This window comes from Colias croceus, chromosome 28, assembly GCF_905220415.1.
Source record: "Colias croceus chromosome 28, ilColCroc2.1".
NCBI lineage: Eukaryota > Metazoa > Arthropoda > Insecta > Lepidoptera > Pieridae > Colias > Colias croceus.
Genome location: NC_059564.1, coordinates 1,503,216 through 1,521,292, shown reverse-complemented (window position 1 = coordinate 1,521,292; position 18,077 = coordinate 1,503,216). Strand labels below are relative to the sequence as shown.

The 18,077-nt window shown below is 33.0% G+C and overlaps 1 protein-coding gene across 1 annotated transcript in view; it reads right to left on the bottom strand.

The window, feature by feature from the left end:
• Window positions 1-12,893, bottom strand: part of LOC123703935 — a 73,807-nt gene extending 60,914 nt beyond the window's left edge. The window contains exon 1 of the mRNA XM_045652145.1: window positions 12,437-12,893. The gene's annotated coding sequence lies outside the window, so the exon portion shown is untranslated. The remainder of the gene's footprint in view (window positions 1-12,436) is intronic.
• Window positions 12,894-18,077: the final 5,184 nt, after the last annotated feature.

Genomic DNA, 18,077 nt, shown 5'->3' with positions numbered 1-18,077 from the left:
TAGACACACACAATTTCATGGGCATCAGTTGAGCCGTTCGTATGAGTATTTTAAAAATATACCAATTCTAGTTCTATAGTTCTTAAATTGCCTTTCAATTGTAATATCAAAATAACATGTCATTTCACGATCTATACTTCCAAAACAGAAACCAAACACTTTCGCTTTTACGCAAAAAAAAACCGTCCTAGTATGAACAAACAATCTCTGCTAATATTTTTACCGCTTATAGTGTGACAATACCCATAAAGGGGCTACAAGATTCAGATATCAAATTCATCGTCTTACTCCATGACGCGACGTGACGGTAATGCCATGACGTGACCTTGAAAATTTACTTTCAACGCGCCTAAATAAAACATAGCATTTCACGTTCTATATTTCTAAAATTATTCAATCAAACTTTTTCGCATAAAAAACCGTAGTATGATCAAAGAATCTCTGCTAATATTTTTTCACAAATTAAACGTTTTTTACCGCTTAGTGTGACAATACCCATAAAGGGGCTACACCCTACAGGGGTCGAAATTGCGGATGTTATACTCATTTTATTACCACGTTTGCCTGTTGATTTTCGGGGGCTGGGTAATTTTTGGTTGGGTTATGTTATAGATATTGTATTGTATTAAATATTGTATTAATTAAATTATGCGGTATTTTTAACGAAATAAATATGAATTTTTTTATAAAAATCTTTTGCAATAGTGAAGAAATGCAAGTAATAAAAAAATAGTTTGGAGGAGTTTCACAAATTTATTGTTTTGATTAATGTTAAATTAACAATAAAACCTATGAAATATTTAACATATTATAGATTATTATTGTTTATAATATATTATTGTTCATTATATCCAATAGATCATCTTAATAATATTATGCAATAATTCTCACTCCAATAATCTAATATATAAAAATCAATGCCACTTTTCGTTGTAATTCCATAACTCGAGAACGGCTGAACCGATTTCGATAATTCTTTTTTTATTATATTCCTTGAAGTACGAGGATGGTTCTTATGTAGAGAAAACGTTAATATGTACCACGGGCGAAGCCGGGGCGGACCGCTAGTAAAACATAAAAGATAACTTTTAGGTACCTGAGTTCTATCTAAAACCATCCTAACCTCATAACGTTCAATAAGAGAAATGGCCATCCATGTGTGCGTAACACACATTCAAAGATGTCCCCAGAGAAACAACATCTATTGATTCTTGATTCACCGTCCCTTTCCAACACCCACCGAGCCATAGGTGTGAGGGGGTCAGGTATATGTTGGTAACCAGTTATGACAGTTAAGCGCAATGCATCGGATTACAATAAAACGATCTTGGAACAAAGAAATGTAACTAATTGCACGACTTTGAAAAGGAGGGGTATGGTTTCTGGATTCGCGTAGAATTCAATTTTATACCTGGAGGATACATTATGTCCTACTAGTATCACAGATAATATTACTTGTACTAATATTATAAATGCGAAAGATTGTGAGGATAGATATAATATTTTGTATGTTACTCTTTTACGAAAAAGCTATTGGCCGGATTTAGACGAAACTTTACAGTAATAATATAGGTTATAGGTACATCAGAATAACACGTGAGCTATATAAACACTTGATTTTGCGTGTTTATCCACGGATATAACCGCGAGGCACAACCAGTGCATAATACATATGCAGGATATAATACGTATTGTTAAAAATGCCATTTATAAATTATAATAATGACACAAGATAAGATAAAGATACATTTTAAGAGGAGGCTTCCTAAATTTTATGTGAATTTGCACTAATATTCTGCAACAGTCACACATACAATCAAAATGGAACTTTAGTATATGATTTATTGGGTCTTTTTATTTCCATGTACAAGATAGTTACGTAATTGTAAATTATGTTTTTTTTTAGGATTTCTAACTAAAATGGAGCGCGATATATTTTAAGTTCATATAATATGTGAGTGAACTCTCTAATATAAGAGTATGAAATATTTTCATATAAATAAACAAAATACATTTTTAACAGAGGAAATATCTTGACATGATCCGAATATCAAGCCCGCATATTTCGTTATACGGATAGCCACAGCCCACAATATCATTTTTTTCGCTCCCATTATATTTATAGTTTTTTAACTTTTTGGTAATTGCAAGCGTTATAAAACAAATATTCATAAAATTAAAATCTCTAGTATTTAAGTGATTTGGATATATTTTATTTTTCAGGTAAAAATGCCTATAAATCTGAGTATCTACATACCTAGTATAAAACAAATTCGCTTTCTCTGTCCCTATGTCCCTTTGTATGCTAAGTCTTTAAAACTACGCGACGGATTTTGGTCCGCGGCTTTTTTTAATAGATAGAGTGATTCAAGAGGAAGGTTTTAGTATATAATTTATTAGGTTTTAGACAAAGCGGGCGAAGCCGCGGGCAGTAAGCTAGTTTTCAATAAACAAAAGAAACACACAAATATTTCGGGGATACTCAAACTCAATTTGAAGTACATATTAAAATTGAGGTCTTTCATTTCTTTCATTCAAAACGCATTAAATATTATAGGCATTGTACGCAGCCTTTTAACTAAGCCGATTTTGATGGAATTAAACGTGTCAACTGTCAAAGGATGTAACTGTAAGCAGTCTGATTTATTTATCTATACCAAAATAAGATATAATTATAGAAAAAACACCGTTCTCTAAATTAAATAATATAACATACGACATAATATAATATGGCCATTTCATCAAAATCGGCTCAGTAACGAAAACAAATACCTCATTTGCATATAATAACAGAAAATATCGATTTTTAAATGCATCCATTTCTACACATGGTGTTTTCTAGTGATTCGCAAGCGATAATCAACCGTATAATTATAATCACAAGGGTTATTACTGCACTATTTGGTGTGACGTGAGCTTTGTCTCGCGTCAGGGATGAAGAAATAAATCAGGGGTTGGATTTAGGGTTGGCAATTTATAGTTTTAGAATTAAAATTTATTTGAAATATAATATTCAGTTAAATGTTTTTTACACATATTGCGTAATTTAAAACAAAACGGCATGTTAACTAAATTAATGAAATAAGATGGCGTAAGGCATTTTTCTAGATTTGATTTAAATACAGATAAGTAGTAAACAACAACTTTGTAAAAATAATTACTTCGTATAGTAAGGAAGATGATACAAAAAAATAAAAAAATGCTATTAAATGGCTAATAACCGCATAAACAGTTTATTTTTCTAATTATAAATACCATGTGAATAACTGAATATTTACCGTACAAGTTATTTTATTAGCAATTAATCCCACAGACTTTATTCACTACTCACTATAACTACATAAAACTTATTATTAATATTATTTTCAATATTAATAATAAGTTTTATGTAGTTATAGTGAATTATAAGTAAATTCAGTCACTATGAAAATTATGTTTTACAAAATATTTTAATTTTAATTATTTTCTCGTAGTTTGCAACCCTATCTGAATCCCACTCACCCCAGTAATAATAACCCAAAATAGACCCTGCCTGTCAATAACAACAATGTCATACAACTACTGCCTTTGCCTACGAATCTGTCTGCTGTGTTATGTTTAAATAATTTAATTTTGATCTAAAGTAGGCTCTTTTATTTCAATGCGTGAATGAATTATACTACTTATATTTACTTACATAAAACATAATCTTTATTTATTATTGAAAATATGTCTTTATTAATTTACGTTTTTGTGTCTATCTAAACGGCTGTAGGCAAATTCGAGAGATGAATAAAAATAGCATACAATAAATCAATTCCTCATTCTTAATTCATAATCCATTTACTTTTATGAAACTTTATTTAACAGAAATATTTTTAATTATTCTCAATAATCGAACTTAGTACCTCTCTTCACTACCCTCTAACCACTGTACCACGTAGTTAAAATAGTGCCTAAAAGCATCCCTATAAATCAGTTCGTTTGACCATGCCTACCCTTGATTGATCCCTTTCCACCCCTGTGGGTATGAGAATTAAACACCCTACGTAAAACGGGATTTTGGTTGTTTCATCTATATCTTCTAATATATATTATAAAGGCGAAAGTTTGTAAGTATGGATGTATGGATGTTTGTTACTCTTTCACGTAAAAACTACTGAACCGATTACAATGAAATTTAGTACATATATATACATAGAGGGTAACTTGGATTAACACATAGGATAGTTTTTATCCCGGAAATCCCACGGGAACGGGAACTATGCGGGTTTTCCTTTGCAAACGCGGGCGAAGCCGCGGGCGGAAATCTAGTTATGTAATAAAATGTATATGGAATTGATTTAAATGGTTACTTACGTATATATAATACATCACTACATAGTATAAAACAAAGTCGCTTTCTCTGTCCCTATGTCCATTTCTATGCTTAAATCTTTAAAACTACGCAACGGATTTCGATGCGGTTTTTTTAATAGATAGAGTGATTCAAGAGGAAGGTTTTAGTACATATATTAATTTATTAGGTTTTATACAAAGCGGATGAAGCCGCGGGCGGAAAGCTAGTACAAAATATAATAAATTATATAAAAACTTAACAGAATCACTAATCTTTAAAAAAATGTTATCAGGCTGTTCGGAAACAGACAAAATTGCATCGATATCTATTTTTATTGATTTTAAGACGAAACACGAAAGTTTTTTATTAAGAAAAATATAAGTATAGAAAAGTCGACGTTTTTATGTTTTCTCTAAATTATGACGTATTAATTCATACCTACTCAGCGATTTTAACTACATTTACTCAGAATACCATTTACCTACTATATTAATTAACAATCTTTGAGTAAGATTGACACAACTGAACAACTCCAATTTCGTAGAAAAAAACTACATATTTTACCATTTTTACCACGTTTTAGTAAAAAATGCTCATTGCCATATCATATGTAGGTACATATCAAAGATTTAATTACATACAATACTCTATCTCTGGGTCAAATTTCATCCAGAATTCCATCCATCCATACTGAACTTAGGTTTATCGTAATTTTTAACATCGGTCAATGACACGTATACAATCTTATCCAAGATACGAACAATGATGTTTTATCGCATTTTATGCATCGTTTACAAACATTTCACAACGCTTGCAGACAAGCCACTTCGAAAAACGTGATTTCTTATTTTACGTACCTACTAATATTACACTTGTTCTTACTATATAATATTATAAACTATGTGCCTCGCGGTTTTATCCGCATTGCTCTCAAAGCCTGTCTTCCTTGATAAATGGACTATCCAACAATGAAAAAAAAATCAAATCGGTGGTTCCTGAGATTAGCGAGTTCAAGTAATCAAACAAACATTTCTATTACTGTAGATATTGTCACAAATAAACTGTTTTTGGTTTTCAGTAATGTTAACGTGTGACAAATTTCATAAAACGTATCTTCGTCTGACCACGCATTTCTCAAAAAATATAATTCGGATTAAAATAATTTCTTTATAGGTGTGTTGGCTTGCCTGCGCTGGTATGCTACAACACATCAGCCAAAATCGCTTTTTTAATACATAATTACTAATTACATTTACACTTTTTTTCGATTGACAAAAAATTTACTTAATAATTATTTATTTTTCAATGGTATACGATTGATTAAAGTTAAGTAACAACATATTCTTCACATTTACATATGCGTATATTTAAACATCATGCATCTGTATACCAGCCTCACTCGCAGTAAACACAACATATATAATTCGCACCTCGTTATTATTTTCACCTTCATGCGTAACACTAAGTGATGACCCAAATGCAGAATCCTTAATGCAATTGACTAAGCTTTTGTCTTTTAGACGGACATCTTTAAATGTGACGTCATCACCGGAATTGTAAATCAATATATCTTGTACAAACGCGAACGGGATGAAATAATCAATTGAATATATGTATGTATATGTTCGTTATAAAATGGCTGATCGACATTGTAAGGATCTAAGATACATTACTATATGGATAACTATTTAGTTCATTACTTTATGGATTATTATTGCATCTCTTTAGCTGGTGCGTGAGTAGAGCAATGGGCTGATATTAGTTAATACGTTTCTGTTTGGAAGACCACCTTGATAATATAATAGTACTCAGTCGCTTTTAGTTGTCTGGGATAAATCCAAAGTGAAATAAATAACCTACAGATATACGTTAAAAATCGGTACTAGTTTCGAAGCTTGTTACGAGCAAACAAACATACAAAGTAACATTTCCTTTTTGTTAGTAAAAATTAACATATCTATACATATAATAAATCTGTAGAAGGGTCAATTCTGTACATTGAAAATATTAAAAAAATAAATAGCAGGGGGTGTTACTGGATCGATACCAAACCCAAATATGTGATTAAAAAAATTTTTGTCTGTCTGTCTGTCTGTCTGTCTGTCTGTATGTGAAGATATCACGTGAAAACTACCGGTTCGATTTCGATGAAACTTGGTATAATTATACCTTATTATCCTGGGCGTAAAATAGGATACTTTTTATCCTGGAAAAATACGTAGAAAAAAATTAATCTTAATTTTTCAGTTTTATCCATAGACGTTGTTCCGTAGAACCGCGAACACACGTTGCGTATTATTATAGGCCTAGCCGTATTTGGGAATTGGGTCCAATAGATATTTATAAGATGTTATTGTCAGAGTTACTCAAAATGGAGAAAATATAAACCATCCACGCGACGACCGACATCCGCGCGGACGGAGTCGCGGGCGGAAGCTAGTCACTAATAATTGTAGGGAATCGAACTTAACGTCTGGTAATAAAGTAAGTAGTCAATTCTAAAAATAGAAGCAGTAGTTCCATAGATAACAAGCAACATTACCATAGAGTACAGAGTTATAGACAATTACCTAACCGGCGGTGTAAAGAGTATTTACACTGTGTCCATTTCGTTTATAATTTATGGTCAGAACAAAGCCTTGGGAAATGTTACTTTCTAATCCCCACTATTATTGCAACTTGCAGATTGCCTTGCATAAGCAGATGTTAGATATTCGACCGAACATTTTTATTTGCAACTAGCTGTGTCCGCGGATTCGTCCACAAACTTCAAAATCTTGTAATTGTACATAATATGTATGCCTTCAACGAATTGTATGTACATACAATTCGTTGAAGTCGTTTATGCGTGATCTGTATACAAACATACAAAATAAATAATATGTTACCCACGGCCACGTAAACAGCGTGATGGTTTTAGATTGAGCGAGTGACAGTACCATAATAATCATTTAAACAATTACTGATTTTGACAACAAATAATTTGTCAAATATCGAGAACCCAAGTGAAAAAAGCAGGTAAAATAAAAAAAAATACAGTCTCCACTGGCACATCAAAATTATAGAGAAAAAAACGATTTTAAAATAAGAACTCCTCAGTATTTTATTCCTCAATAAAAATTTAAGAGAAAAAAGTAAACCTGTGAAGTAAACCGATTTTAAAATAAGAACTCCTCAGTCTTTTATTCCTTAATAATAACTTTTTATAGCAGGCTTTAGAAATTACCCGGCTCTATTCCTAGCATCTAGTCAATTCGCGGTCTAGAAAATTCTTTCAGTGTGACCTACTTTTGCTACTTATCCCTTGAGAATTTTAGATTACGCGCCGTGTGTTTATTTGTTTTAGTGACACCTTTATTTATCTTTTAAATTGAAAAACTATCATATTCAAGGAGGTTTCATTCAAAAAGCACTTTAGAACTTTCTTTATATTTTTAGGTACATACTCACCTTTGCTCATGCTATGCTCGGGGTTTCATTGCGTGATCGAATCAGAAATGAGGAGATCCGCAAAAGAACTAAAGTCACCGACATAGCCCACCGGATTAGCAAGTTGAAGTGGAGCTGGGCTGGGCACATAGCCCGTAGAACCGATGGCCGTTGGGGCAGAAAGGTTCTTGAATGGAGACCACGTACAGGACGACGCAGCGTAGGACGGCCTCAAACTAGATGGACAGACGACCTGATCAAGGTGGCGGGGAGCCGCTGGATGCAGGCCGCTGGTGATCGGCCGTTCTGGAAGTCTTTGGGGGAGGCCTATGTCCAACAGTGGACGTCCAATGGCTGACGACGACGACTCACCTTTTAAACTTTTTTTTTTAATAAGTAGCGTTGCAATGTGGTAATCTAGAGTCTAGAGTATCATCTATCTCTGTGTCAAATTTTATACCGAATTGTTCAGCCATTTTTGCGTGATAGAATATCAAATCCACATAATATTATAGTTATATGTTTATGAATAGGATTAGCATGTAAGTTGTTTCTCTCAATTGACTAATTCATAAAGCCGTGAGAAATACTTAAATATTTCAAACAATGATTCACAACTTATAATTTTAGCTGACTGACGTATTGTTGCAGTCTCACATATCAGCACTCAGCATTTGATTTATTTTTATATGTCAGCCCCGGTTTCTCTCGAGTTTAAAAAAATATTTTATGCGATCTGCATTATCTACACATATAATAAATCTGTAGAAGGGTCAATTCTGTACATTGAAAATATTGAAAAAATAAATAGCAGGCGGTGTTACTGGATCGATACCAAACTCAAATATGTGATTAAAACAATTTTTGTCTGTCTGTCTGTCTGTATGTTCAGGCATCACGTGAAAACTAACGGTTCGATTTCGATGAATCTTGGTATAATTATACTTTATTATCCTGGGCATAAAATAGGATACTTTTTTTCCCAAAAAATACGTAGAAAAAAAATAAATCTTAATTTTTCCGCGCGGAGTGCGGACGGAGTCGCGGGCGGAAGCTAGTTTTATTGAATAAAATTGTTTTAAAATTTCAAATAATTTACGTAATACACATAACTAATTGCTACTATTTAAGAGTAAAAAAGTTTTAACTCAATTTGTTACTGATATAAAATAATATCATTTATGTATCTTAGCAATTACTGCAGTACTTAAAATGCAGATAAATGAAATATCCACATTAAATTTAATATTTCTTAACAATTTAAAGACAACGGCTGTATGACTAGGTATGACTGGATAATTTTACAACCTATAATCCATTGAGATATACATATGGAGACATCACTTATGTTCCGCTCACCATAAGCCATATGACTTAACTGCACGCTCATTTTTTATTTGTTTTAAAGTGAAACGCATCAAATATGCCTTCGTGTGTATTACGATATTGCACAAATAATACGGAAAAGTGCAAAGGAATAACTTTCATCGGTAAGTACCTAACTAGATAATAATTTTTAAAACTTAGAGCAAAAAAATGGCGCACGTCTCCTCCATACGTAGTACTATTATCTCAATACTATAATCTATATCTATAAAGAATTATAGACAACGTGTCTATAATTTTTGAATAACATGTACATAGTTGTGATTTGTAAACGCTTTTAATATTTTTTCGTAAAAATAATTAAATATAGAAACAATACCTTTTTGTTAATGGCCAAAACTAGGTAGGGTGGCCTTTACCCGCCATCATTGCGATATAGACTAAAAATCTCAACCAAATACTATTAGATAAAGTTATTATAATATTCAAAAATTAAACACAGGATAATCACACACAATACGTGGTATTAAACGCGATAATCGCATAAACCAAAAATGGAACGTTCGTCCTAACATTTCACCGGGACGAGAATGCATACAAAAACTAATTTTGCAACTTCGACAATGGGCAATGCGGGATTTAATACGAACAAGCGAATTTGACCTCAATCTTTACGTAATAAACGTTATTATTGTTTGAATTTATTTGGTAATAAAAAGTTTGTGGTCAATACGACTTTGAGGAATTCGAAATTCTATATTGTGATTTCGAATTTGTCTTGGCTATGGTCGCTCTCTTTTTTTTTTTAATAAGGCTAATGCTTTATTAGTGTTCCATAGATAATTAATAGAGGACAGTTCGTTTAAAGCAGCTTAACTTTTAGAGCAAGGACTAAGAAATTTAAGTGTTTTATAAAACTCAAGTACCTACCTACTCTCTACTTAACAACCGCGGTTCCGTTCCATTGTTTAGCTTCAAGTAATGAAAGCAAGCAACAGTTTTCAAATTTGGAACAGTTTTTTGAATTTTGAAGACTTTTTCGCTTAAATTCACAAAATATACAAAAAATATCTAATAAAAGGCTGTAGGTCGACTAGCTTATCACTGCGGTTTTACCCGCATAAAGTTTGAATGTATGTTTATTATTATTACCTATTTATTGAAGAATTTTAACCTTTATAGACATCTCTATAAAATATTAATCATGTAGGTATAAGTAAAAGGCCTAATATCAAATCAATTTGAATCATCGAGCGTAAAAAATTGTCGTCGGCCATTTTTAGTGTCGTGGGCTGAGGTGTGGGTGGCAGAGGTAAGACCTTTACTTCCGTTACTTTACATTTTATTGATGATCGAAGAGTAACTTCGTTTCCCGGCATTTCCCGGTAAACTCTTCATTAATTTTTTTTTTTTAAATCGTCTTTTTTAATGCGAATTTAATACAATCAGGAATCAATTTATATGCCTACTGACTTCATAATAGTACCTACTTACGGTACCTACTTACCTATGGTCTTTAAAAATTGTGTGCGTTTTCATACATACATAAGGTAAGTACCTACCTAGTACCTACCTATAATAAATAAAAAATTTCATAGCTCTTCTAGCAATGAATTTCTTCTTGATGTAACATAAGGGTTGTTAGGTATTCTGGATCTTATTGTTATAGATCTTATTGTTGTGTAAGGTAGGTAATATACTAATTAATCTGGTACCTAATCAATTATAATCCGATTTACTTCCATTAATGAATCAATAGAGTAGGTAACTACCTACTTACTAAACTGCTACTCTACCTACCTATAATTAACCGCCTACATGGGTATATTATAAGCATATAGGTAACATAAATGTAAAAATAGGAAGGTAGGTATAAGCTCGTTAATTATAATTTAAATTATAAATTACCTAGGTACAAAAGCCTACAAACGTCTAAAATAACAGGAGTCATTAATAAAACAATACTTTTAACAAATTACGATAATCAACTGACAAAAAACTTAACACAATTACCGAAAACCGGTTCGAAAAAACGTTAAACCGAAGCATAAACAAACGATTGGGCGAAAAATTTACATGAATTATTATTTTGATGAATCATTCTAAAAGCCAGACGATTTAAAAAACGTTGCAACAGTTTGAATAAAGAACGAGAAAGGGACATTCCATTTTCGCTGTGTAATAACTTGAGCATCAGTCGTAAAAACTGATGAACTCTAGTCCGCCGTCTATAACGCGACAAATTCGAGATGATCGCAGTGTTACAGACAAGGAAAGCCTGTGTTTCACACACTTGCACGCGACCGGCTTATAACTTCTGCTTGTGTAGTTAAATGTTAGCAAGGCGCGGTCGTAATGCAATTATTTCATGCTTCATGTGTTCACCTCGCCATGGACGCGTTCATAAATACCATTTGCTTTATTCGCACTTTAAAAAAAATAAAATGTCATTTTGAATTGCGAACGCAGCGATAATCTGTGACTGTTCTTATTCAAAATTTACATATTATATTCATCTAATATAGGTATTCGAAGCAGTACGTAATTCTATCCTTACCACACTGTTATTATCTATTCTAACATAAGTACCCATTTCGATAATAGTAATCCGTCAAAGAATACTAATGTTATACCTAGAGGTGTCATTAATTTTGGTTTTAATCTATACCGAATGCTTTTGTGCTTGACTCTTGGGCATTTACGAAAATAATAGCTTCAAGGTTTACGTATCAATCGAATAGGTATATAGCGACTTAAATATAATATAGTTCATGTGTTATCTTATTATGTAACTATTATCATATTTTATAATGTAATATTTAATCTTTCGTAAAAGAGAACGCCCGCATGAATGAAAGATAATTTTGTTGACCTTGTGCATCTATTACACAGGCTACGATTAATATAATTTATTTCTTGATAAAAAAATACCTGTTTTTTTTAAACTCGATAATCTGTCGGTATTCTTCGAATCATCACGAGCCATCATTGATGAATTGATGTGCGTTCTATTTATAAATATTTACTTCCGTAAGTTTTGAAGTCAATACACACATACGTGTAAGTGTAACGTTTAAAATCACGTTTTATGACTAATGCATTATTTCTCGGAAGCGTATAAATAATAAGAATGGTAAATAGAATACGTGTAAAACACGTACTTTCGTATTAATTACTACTTTCTAATTTCAATAACATTCAACCCGTTTCGGTGTTGCGAAACGTTTTAAAACATATTTTTGTGACATAATGCCATAATGCAATTGCAATACGTACGATAACTTGCACCTGGCGGTGCTATTTATAGAAACAACGAAATCAATCGCGTTTAACAAGCAAGCGAACATGATTGTATAGAATTACCTTAACAGTCCAGTATCGACGTTTATCTAAAGAATTTTGATGACACTAAACTTTCCCACGATCCGAACTGGCCGAATAACTAAAGTCCTTCGCCACAGAAACAACTAAAGCAAACGGAACGTCAAACGATTTGAATTAAGAACGCGATGGCCGCTAGCCACCACTAAAATTATTGATTTAGCGTTACAAAACAACAAAAGATATAAAACGGGCCGGCTGCACACCCCCGCGCACCGAATCGATCAGAATGATAATTGTCGCGCACAAAGAGTGACTACTCACCTAGACAAATGCACTAAAACAACAACACTATGTCAACAATGTTTTTTGGGAACGCGGTCCGTCACTGCTTTCACTGATCACTGTTAATTGTTTTTGTTGTTTAAATGGTTAATTAGTGCGAATTAAGAGCGATTTGTGTCGCGGAGACGCGAGCGATTCGACGGGCGCTAGCAAGATGGCTTCGTATGCCGCGTTGCCCCCCGCGCGTCGCGCGTACGTGCAATGAAAGATAGGTGACCGGTACACGCGGCGGGCAGAACGAGGACCCGTCCGGGGATAGCCGTGCCGCTGCGAACGGATCCATCTGACGATATCTAAATTCTAAACACTGGCTTTGCGCGCGGCTCGTGATAATGGAATATGGATTATAATATTCATAGTTCTAAGTCCATATCACGCAAGTAATGTAGTAAGACGTAATATCAATAATAACTATATAAGTTAAGTTAAGTATTTATTGTTAATTATTAAACAAGTAAAATTAAATGCAAACATTTAATTTTACTATTTTATTAAGATTATATAGACAAAGTTATTCCATCTCATGTGTACAAGATATAACAAACTCCTGTATCACTTTATTATTTACATAGTTAATAATTATATATTATGTAAATGAAAACCTTGAAATAACAACGTATTTAAACAACAAGTCATTATATTCCACAAAAAAATATGTTTGCTCGCTTTATTTCAAAACATTTATATGCAAAGTGAGCGACGCAAAAATATCCGCGGACAAATCTCGAGACGGGCTGCTCTTGTGAGCCGCCCTCTCCCTTCACACCGCCGGCCCCCTCTGCCTACCGACCTCTTATATACTGCTCTCTTTACAACAAAAAAAAACAGCAATTTCCCAAATTCCCGGACCGTGCGCTCTCTCGCTCGTGGCGAACCTAAGATGGCCGACGGCCACCATTTTGATCGGAGATTATCGCTCGCAAAGCCTATTCGACGACAATTTGTTGCAATAACGCTAATGTTTTTAATGTATCGCACATGATTTTTGGTTGTTTTTTCGTGGGCTACGCGACGGTGGCCGTGTTTTTTTGTTTTGACGCGCTGGTTCGCGAATATGGCGTACGTATTGATTGAAGTCAATGACATAAGTTTAAATAGTATCCTAACAGTTGTCTCTTTCGTTACCTGTTAAATAAATGACTTGAATAGCTTCACCTAGCCTTTCTATGAGCGTGTGGCGTTCGATCTCCGTCTCATGAGTTTAAATTTGATTATTGAAATGTATAGTTTTGTATGTTACGCTTACCGTATTGTTAAGTATTTTTTTTTTGTATAGTAGGCAAGGCATTCTTTGTCGTTTTGTGAAGCCTTATCAGTTGGGCCAGCTGTTACTCAGATTAAACGCTTGTTAATAATAATGCTCGATAGGTATGTAATACTGAGAATTATGTAATTTATGACACTGTATATTTTATAGAGTCATTGGGTAGAGACATGTCTCTACCCAATGACTCTACCATGGTAGAGAGTCTCTATATATATTTTTTTAATTTAAAGTCTCTACTAGAGACTTTAAATTAAAAAAATATATATTTAATATTTATTATAGTAGGTAGTAATTTAGCAATAACGTGAATTTTCAAATAAACAAATTTTCAAATGGCTTACAAGGTTTACGTACCTAATTAAAATTATGTTAGGTAAGTACCTACGTAAAAATAAAAATAAATGTACATAGGTATGTATTTATATTATCATCAAATAATAATGATAATATGGTAACTATCTATTTATACATTCGATTATGGCTTATACAGAATAAAAAATAGTTAAGTAGGGACTTTCCGGTTCTAAGTAATAACTAATAAGCTTTATTAAGAGATGTTATAATGTGTTTTAAGAGTGCTCCCCTTTGTTCTTATCTTTCTCGGAAACGGTTCACCCATTTTTAGTATAATTTTTACAGTTTTTTTTTGTTTGCTAATAAAGTGTTTGATAAGTCACTTTTCAGATTTAAGTGCGCTCTAATATGAAAAGGAAAAAATAAATATCTTAACAACGATTTACGATAGGTACCTACTACCTACGTTACTAAATACGCTAATAAATTAAAACTACCCGTACATGTATGAATAAATATATTATTATACCTACTAAATACTAATATTTTGTTTGCTCCTATGACTAGGGAGATGTTTCGAACTACTAAACCGATTAAAATGAAGCTTTCACCCATATTAGTATGGTAGAGAAGTTTGAAGAGCAAAATATAAATTTTATTGTAAGTTTCTCATAACTCGTAGGTAGGTACCTACTCACATAATTTTGAGGAAATATCGGTACTAAGGCCGTATGTAATAATATAATAATAAATTAAAATAGTATCTGAATAAATGAGGCAGTTTCTATTGTGTGTTAAATTTTAATATGTATAAGTACCTAACTACTGCTATAGCTGTTAGTGCCCTTACGCACTAGCGGTTAACCGCGGGGGCGGTTAACCGCGCGGTTAGCCGCGTTCCCATTTTAATATGCAACCGCTTATGATTGTACGCACTAATCATAAAAGCGGTTGCATATTAAAATGGGGAAGTGGCTAACCACGCGGTTAGCCGCCCCCGCGGTTAACCGCTAGTGCGTAAGGGCACTTAAGTAGTAAAGTACTTTTGATACTTTATAATCGAAAATTCTCTATTTTATACGTACCTACACATTACATGTACTTAAACGAAGAATTTTTTATTAATCATAGCCTTATTTTCAAAAATAAAAACACATTTATACAGGCTGTCCCACCCTCGGTATACTAAGCTCGAAGGAGGTTATAGATTTGCATACGCTGAGTGCTTAAAAATACTTATAAAATTTCTGAAGCATATTTTTTTCAAATAGATGAATTCTTGAAACTCTATGGCACAGAAACTCTATGTTCTATGACCTATGTGTACACCCGTAACAAGTAACCCGCCCAACTTTGCCATCCACACGCGATCTTTCGTTTAATATTATATTTTCATAGACAAAATACTCCATTAGCGAAGCTGTATATGCCGGCTGCGCGAAGCTAGAGAAGAAAACATGGATTTTAAGAAAAAATTTAGCAAAAAATTTTTGACGTAATTTTGTTGTTTAAGAATTTTTTACGTGATCAGCCTATTCAAAACTACAATTCCCTTCGCGCTTAGTATACTGATAGTGGGACACCCTGTATATTCCGATTTCTGCTATAAGTGACGTTCAAGCTTGCAGGGATGCTAAGATTTTAATTGTTGCCCTTTTACACAAAAGCTACTGAACCGATTTGGCCCAAATTTGGCATGCAGATAGATTATACCTGGAATAACATAAAGGCTATTCATATGAAGCCATAAAGGTTGCTTTTTATCTGCATAATTTCGAGCAAAACCGCAGGTTAAAGTTAAATATAAATTTCAAAGAGTCATACAAATGAATCTACTCTACGACTCTACATGAGTCATGACTCAACGGCAATGCGAAAAATATATTTAACTAGCGGTCCGCCCCAGCTTCGCCCGTGGTACATATTTACGTTTTCTCTGCATAAGAACCATCCTCGTACTTCAAGGAATATAATAAAAAAAGAATTATCGAAATCGGTTCAGCCATTCACACGTGATGCCGTGACAACGCGAAACGGGTTTCATTTTTATTTTTTACTAGCGGTCCGCCCCGGCTTCCCCCGTGGTACATTTTTACGTTTTCTCTCCATAAGAGCCATCCTCGTACTTCAAGAAATGTAATAAATAAAGATTTAACGAAATCGGTTCAGTTGTTCTCGAGTTATGCGCTTACCAACACATTTTACGATTCATTTTTATATATGTACTAGCGGTCCGCCCCGGCTTCGCCCGTGGTACATGTTTACGTTTTCTCTACATAAGATCCATCCTCGTACTTCAAGAAATATAATATTAATAAAAAAAGAATTATCGAAATCGGTTCAGCCGTTCTCCAGTTATGCGCTTACCAACACATTTTGCGATTAATTTTTATATATAAGATAGAAAATAGGTAATTATTAAATATTATCACTATACATAGTATAAAATAAAGTCGCTTTCCGTCATTTGTCTGTATGCTTAGATATTTAAAATTACGCAACAGATTTTGATGATTGATTTTCGTTTTTTTTTAATAGATAGTGATTCTCGAGGAAGGTTTTAGTAAGTACCTACATAATATAATGTACCTACCTAATTGTAAATAAATAAAGAACCATTTGTATGTTTGTTGTTTGTATCTCGGGGAACATTGCTCCAAAATGTTTTTTTTTTTGTGTTGGATAGCTAGCCAACATTTTTCAATAAATTAATCGAGGGCATAGGTTCAATTACATCATGCTACGATCAATGATCGGAGAGAGCAATGCAAATATTGCAAAAATGGTAAAAAAAATGTGTGCGTGTACTAGTGTACACACGTAAGAAGTGAAACTTCTTTATGACCTTATTTTTCAAAAAATAATTTACTATATGCAACTGTACAGAAATACATAATCACGCGTGGTAGGGTTAAGAAAAAGATGGCGCGTAACGGAAAAATGTCACGCGTAACGAAAAATTTTTTTCCAACCCCGATAAAGAAGTTTCACTTCAAATATTTCTTACACCAGACAAAGAAAACAAAGTCGCATAATCGTCTTAGTTACACATTTATCTCAAGAACGGGTGGACCATTTTTCGTGATTTTATCAACCAATAATCGATATACTTACTTAACTATAGTAAAAACAAACAAAAATAAAACATCTAAAACCAATAGTGTATAACAGATAAGTAGCGAAGTAATTAAGTTCACCGGGTCAACTATAATTAAATGTAATTTTGCTGTATCTGTTGAATTAAATAAAAAAGATATAGATATGCTTAAAGCAAAGGATACAGGTAACTTTAATTCAAATACTAGCTTTCCGCCCGCGGCTTCGCCCGCGTTTTCAAAGGAAAACCCGCACAGTTCCCGTTTCCGTGGGATTTTCGGGATAAAACCTATCCTATGTGTTAATCCAAGTTACTCTCTATATGTGTGCTTAATTTTGTGGTAATCGGTTAAGTAGTATTTGCGTGAAAGAGTAACAAACACACACACACATCCTCACAAACTTTCGCATTTTTAATATTAGTAGGATTATAAATTGTAATATCTAGTAAAGGGGTAGAAACTCAAAATTCAAATTCGAATTATATTTATTTGCAAGAATGTTGTTACAAATTATAGATGTTATTAATATTACAATTTTATAAGGCTAATAAATACAATGTACACACTGCTTGGGTGTGCAAATATCGATGAAAAAAATAGGAACTAAGTAGATAGTTATACTAATTAATTAATATTCATATATGTAGTTATATTTTTTCCCTGTCAACCCAGGCAAAAC